Source organism: Diospyros lotus, chromosome 9, assembly GCF_014633365.1.
Source record: "Diospyros lotus cultivar Yz01 chromosome 9, ASM1463336v1, whole genome shotgun sequence".
Classification (NCBI taxonomy): Eukaryota; Viridiplantae; Streptophyta; class Magnoliopsida; order Ericales; family Ebenaceae; genus Diospyros; species Diospyros lotus.
In genome coordinates, this window is record NC_068346.1 from 17,872,147 (window position 1) to 17,879,121 (window position 6,975).

A 6,975-nucleotide genomic window follows, 5' to 3' on the forward strand; every position below is an offset into this window, starting at 1 on the left:
TAGACCAATGCCCAAGGGATGAGATATTGTTAGTGTACCCACACATATATGGCCTAGAAACCACCATAGTGTTGCGGTAAAAACTGTTCAAGTGGATCATTGACTGAGGCGGTAGGTCAAATCTAACTATGTTATTGTCCTAGAAACCACTATATTGTTACGGATTAGATGGCATGGGAGCCAAAGATCGAACCCCATATGAGATGTGGAAGGCAAGAGTTGCCTACTCAAATATATGGGTATCCCTATGTTGAGATATTTATATTTTGATTTATGACAAAAATAATCTTAAAAAATATATTTTCAATAAATTTGGTTTGTTGATTTCCAAAATATTTTATATAAATCCTTTTATATATGTATATTAAAAAACCTCATACTCATATAGTTATGTATATCTTTCAAAATAACTAAGTATTGATTTTTGGTTGAAGAAAGAATATGAAGCTTATAAATATATTTTTCTTTAAATTGGAGAACTTTATGCTCATGTATCCTTATATATTCTCAAACAGCAAAATATAGTTTTATATTAATCATGTTTGATGTTAAATGTTTGAGAAAATATTTTGAAAGTTTGGTTAAATATAAAAGCCTTTTATTCAACTAAGTATATGTATTTATGAAGCTTTTGAAGGCAAAGTAGCCAAATATACTAATATACTTTTAAAACTTATAAATGTTTCAATCAAGTATTGCTTAGTTCACTACAAAAAAATTAGATTTTAGTGTCAGTTTTCTTCGTCATTTTGCGACGATTTTGAAAATCGCTGCAGATACAGCTGTCGTGAAGTATTTTGCGACGATTTTCAGCAACCGTTGGAGTAATTGCCACAAAGTTATATTTTTTGCGACGTTACACCGTGACAAAAACTATTATTTAGCGACGGTTGGTAACATTTAGTAGCAGTTCTCAATTTAAATGATTTTAGCTATGATTTTAAAAAACCATCGTTGTTCCGACGAGCACGCAAGGGTATCAGCTACAGCCACAAGCGCGTGTGCAAGGCTATCGGTCGCGACCACTCACCTAGCTGCCATGCTACGCGCCCGCCTCCGCACCTACCCCCAGGCATGGCTCGCAAGCAACCCGCGCACAGCCGCTCGCTTGGCTACCCTGCGTGCCATATGGCCACACATCTGCTCACCAAGTGCCTTTCCCAATTTTGATCGCAGGACGTCCCGTACGCACGCACGTGAAGCCAATCGATCTGCAAAGCCTCCTTATCATATAACTATGCATATTAATTATATAGTAATCGAATCACTATTTTTCAGAATTACACTTGGATCTATAAACTCAAGTTTCCATAATTACAATTTGACCCCCAAGAATAATGGAATAAATTAAAAATAAATTAACTAATTAAAAAATAAAAAGAAGAGTTAGCATATTTTTTTAAATTTATTTGTATAAATGATCAAAATTTATATATTTTTTATAAATTAACAAAATTTATTTTTAATTTTATTTCTTAATAATTAAATTAATATATTTTACAACGGTACTTTACAACTGATCAGCCATGTCCGTGGGAGCCAATTTTGAGCTTTTTAGTTGACTCTAAGTACGGAGCAAAGAGGAAAACCCAAAAAAGAAATAAGTGTAGAACTTTTTCTCTTAATATTACTTGTACGCTTTTCTTTTATAAATACCTCTCTCTATATGTTACTACGAACTGCTTTTCACCCTTCATAGGTTCTTCTTCTTTGTAGGAACCATAACGAATACTATACATCGTCTTCCATATATGTTTCAAAGCTTAATTTGGTGCTACCATTTTAGCTAGGCAAAGCTTGGTGATTGAAAGGCGCATTAAGCTAGCTAGCTAGCTAGGGTTGTTCACATCTCCAAAAAAGAATATGATATGCATGCATGAGATGCAATTAATGGTACGTACTGGATATATATGTCTGGTTCCCCGGCCGTGTGCCATCGGCAAAAGTTCAACCAATGAATTGGTGGCCTTCGTCAATGGCATGCGAGGAGCCAGAGCCATACATGGCATTTTATATATTGCTTTATTTGCACCTCTCTCTACTTTAATTTCTCCTTTCCCTCTCTTGTGAGCTTCTTTTTGTAGGGTGATTTTAACACATATACTTCATACGTCAATTAAGAAAAAAAGGATAAGAAAACTTGTGTTTTGAAATTTGTAGTTGTCTAATGTATTATTAATAATGTAACATATGGTTTTGTATTATTTTGTATTTGTTAATGGTCAAATTTATCATTAAAATTATTTTAATGCTAAAACCCTACAATTGTTTTAAGGAACAAGAATAAATAAAAAAAAAAATCAACTTCAACTATCATGCCATGTGGGCAAAAAGTAAGGCTCTATTCTCTTTAGTGTTTTTTTGGCTATTTCTAATATTTCAAAATAATAAAAGCCTGTTTACTTACCTTTTTTTTAAAATAATAAAAAAATTTGTAAAGAAAACTCAAAATAATAAAAAGTTATTTTGAGTATTTTTAACGAAAACATGCTGAAATCTCCAAAACGCGTAAAATAATACTATTCTCCTCTTCTCTCTCCAAGATCCAGGTTGACTCATCTCTTCTTTTCTTTCTCTTTTCTCTTCAATGCTCGATCGTTGACCACGCCCGCCACCGTCGCGAGCCTCCATCAACTTTTCGTCGCTGACGTTGTTTGCTCCCTTTCATCACAACTAGCAACCCAGATCCACCATCGAACGACCATCGCCGTCCCCTTCCAGTCACCACCGCCATTCAAATCGCGGCCTCGCCTCGCCTTCGCCAGTCATTTTTTCTTCCCCTTTGCCATTCGCCTACGTTATCCGTCTCGACTTCTCATAAGGGCTAACCATCAACGACCCATCTTACTCAGATCACCTCTTCCACCACGAATTGCAAAAATTTCTCTACAAGTGAGTACATGGGCCATATCTCTTGCATTGCTTAAGGTCATTAGTAGAAGAGGTTTGTAGACATTACTGATCTTGGAGAAGCTTTACTCACTATTTTGATGGCTCTTATTACTCCCAGGTTTGGTGATACCATTTTTTCCGACGTTAATCGCGTGGTAATATGAATTTTGCAGATCTTATTTTTGTGTCAAAATTTATGTTGATTTATAATTGAAATAGAAAATAGTTTACATCTTTCAGATCATTTTGATGTTTTCTCGTTGAAGTTACGGTAACACTGTTCATGTAAGCACCCCTGCCCGGATATCCCAACCGCCCAGTCTATCCGAACGAGAGCGCCTACCTAAGAGAAGAGAAACAAACACAAGACGAAAATACCCTGGCATGCATACATATAAAAATACAATAGCAGAAGCAAAACAATATACATGCACGCCTACAAGTACCCCGCTGGAACAGCGGTCATGGAGTATATGAAAATATATACAAACCCTGTGCCAATAAGTAGGAAAAACGAGGGACAACCCGGCACAGTCAAAAATAAGAGTCAGGACTCCTAACAAAACATCAGAGAAGACGGGGGCAGCAAACTGTACACTTTACCGACACGGCTGGCTGCTAGGCGGCGCGGTCCTCGCCCTTGACTTTAGCTTTACCCTTGCCTGGAATGATGGAAAGCAAGGTGAGTCGCAAGACTCAGCAAGTTTATATGAAAAAAAAGGCTGTAAATGAAACAGAAGAGGAGATCACCCCAAATATAAACCCACATGTACACACAAGTCATGTGACGTAACAACGCAACAGTGCTGCATAATAAAACATATACTGGTCCTTGGGGCCCACATAAAACACCTGGCACCCAAGTCCCATACCAACCTGTCGCTGCCCTGAAAGGCAACATAAATCACCACAAACCTGTGCGCACTGTCCCGGGTCGGTACTCCCGTCACCCGTATCCCTGCCGGTACTCTCGACAGCCGAGCCAAAGGCTCCCTCGGAACGGTACTCCCGTCCGAGAACTAATAACTACCAATAACCATGCAATGCATATAAAATGCAAGGCGTAATGAGCACCAACGTGATACAAGGCGCCCATACATCCAGGCATCAGGCCATGCTCTGCCCACGTTGTAAATCACACGCAATGCATATGCCCGTGCTGGATGCAACCTGACCAATCTAAAATGTCCGTGATCAAGCATAACCAAATCATGATGATCCCATCATGCAGCCCGAACCCATGTGCATACCAAACCATGCAACAAAAATAAAATAATCAGGCATGCTATAATCACATAATGGTAGAGTAGGTCAGCAGTGCCTGACACCGGTCAGCGGTCAGTGAACAGGAGAGACCATCTAACTGCTTAAAATAGACCGTATAACAATCACACTGTCACCGTACAGCTAACCCTTGCCCTCACTGCCTAACCACTCTAGCCAATAAATAACCAAAAATCTAATAATAATACCCGACAGCTAAGAACCTAGCCCCGGATGAGTACGACATCATTCCCATAGGCTTGGGGGTGATACAAACCCCCATAGGTAATCAACGAATAATACTCTAGAAATCAGGTTAATAAATTAAATTATTAATCACACCGTTTAAATTTCATAATTTATTAACAGTCAAATCCAATGAAAGGAGGTCAAATAAATTGACATTGAAAGAATCGACAATGAGGGTATAAAGAACTTGCCTTTCCGAAGATAGCCTTAGGCTCAATTTGATCAAACGCGGTCAAAGTTATATAAACTGCAATATTCCAATTATAGACAAAATTAATAATATTGGGCTCTAAATAAAATTTCAACCGCAGAGAATATTAATTACTAGCTGCTCTACATACCTGGATAATTAAATCAGGGATTAAACGAGATTTAATCCAATCTTTGGCCTCAAAATTTCTCAAATTTACGTCGCGAGCTCGCTGCCATTTTCTGCAATTTTCCTTACTGTTCGCACGCAAAAAGGACGCCGAAATTAGCTTAAAATTCGGCCAAAAGTAAGCGGAGCAGGGGCGCCACGTGGCAGCGCGTGGCCAGTCGCTAGGGGAGGCCACCGCCTCACCGAAACGACGTCGTTTTGACGTCAAGGGCTGAATTAAATCAGCCATAATTCCTCAGCCTCGCGCGCCTGCCCGCGGATTCGATCCCGCATTCGCTGCCGGGTAGCCCTCGCGCGCGACCGCTCGCGCCCGCACCAACCTTCTCCCTATATAGGTTTTAACTTATACTTAAGGTGACTTTTTGGCCTTTCCGCAATTCGCACCAGCTACCCCCGAACTTCCTTAAATTACACACACACCCCCTATAATAATTACAGAAATGCCCGAACTTTCTAAAAATCACACAAATTAATTTATTTTAATTTTTTTCTTTTTCCAGAAATTCCTAAATAACAAAATTAATTATCTTAATTTCTTATTTCCTTAAAATCACATAATTTAATTTTATTTAATCACCACAAATTATTTTGATATTTCTCTTAAATCCAATTACCCCTAAAATTAAATTAATAGCTATTTACGGGCGTTACAGTTCAACTTCAAATTCTTATTTTATTTTTTGTTTGTATTTTATTTTTGTAATCAGAAAAAAATATTGCATGATTCACCAATTTCAAAATATATATTATTTAATAATATACATATTTTTTAATTTTTTGTTTTTGATAAATAATTTTTTAAAATAATAAAAAATATATATTTTCAACAATCTAAAAATAGACACTCAAAAAATAAAATTAAAAATAAATTCAAAACTCAAAGTTTACAAATGAAACTTGAAGAAAACACTACCTAAGTGTTGCTCCTTGTATTATATGTTTGTCCTTTCTCCCCTTAACAGTTTAATATACCTTATAGCTAAAAGTATTTAAAAACTAAAATCTCACTTAAAATAATTAGCTAAAATTATTTATTCTATGTGAACTATTCTTTTTGTTTTTTAATTTTATTTTTATTTGGATTAAATTACATTTATTAGAGCTAATTAAATTAAATTAATTTAACTTGGTTAATATTTAACTAAAGGAGAGTATAGCGGAGAAAAAAAAAAGTACAAAACCTTATCAAAAAAACTTTTAAATTATAAAAATTTTCACATAAATGGCCTAAAATATATTTTTACCTATTTAATGCCAGATGGTGATGGCTGTTTTGGCCTACATCTATCATCAGTCGTAAGTTTTTCAGTTGAGGTGAGATTCTGTTCATATTTACACATCGTGTTATCACTTAAATTTAACCAATAGAACGGGTGTTTTGTTAATGGAGGCTATGTGATGTAGATATTGATGAACCCACACTACAACAAATCTTAAATTAAGAGGCATTTAAAAATGCCTCAATAGATATTTTATTGGGACATTTTAACTATTAGGGCACTAATAATAATGTCCCGTATAATTGTGCCCCCACAATGTATTGAGACACTTATAAATGTCTCAAAAACAACTATAAATTTAAGTTTATTGCGACACTTAAAAATGCCTCAAAAATCACTATAAATTTATTTTTCATATAGGCCTTCTCTTAATTCTAATTTACTTCTCCCTTAGATCAAATCCTGAATCTTTCCTTCTTCTTGCACACGTGTGACAACCTAATCTACACATCATCTTATGAATATATGTGCCTATATTTATTTTATAGTATATTTAAGTTTCATTAGAATTATTCTATTGGGCACTTAAGATTTGTCTATTAGGGCACTTCATCAGAGTGTCTTGTTAGAATTATTTTAATGGGATATTTCAAAAATTCTGCCCTATTAGATTTATCTATTAAGACACTTATATTTATCTATTAGGGCATTTCATTATCTTGCCTTATTAGAATTGTTTTATTGGGGCACTTCTTTAAATTGTACCTTAAAATGGTATTTTATAGGGCACTTAATTGTTGTGCCTCATTAAAATTATTGTATTGGGGCACTTTTTTAGATTGTGCCTTAAAATAGTATTTTAGAGGACACTTTCTAAAAAATGCCCTAAAAAAAATGCCTCAATAAATAATTTTTGTTGTAGTGCCACCTTTCGAGGAGTAGTGAGCTCTGTACATGAAGCTTGGGCAGATT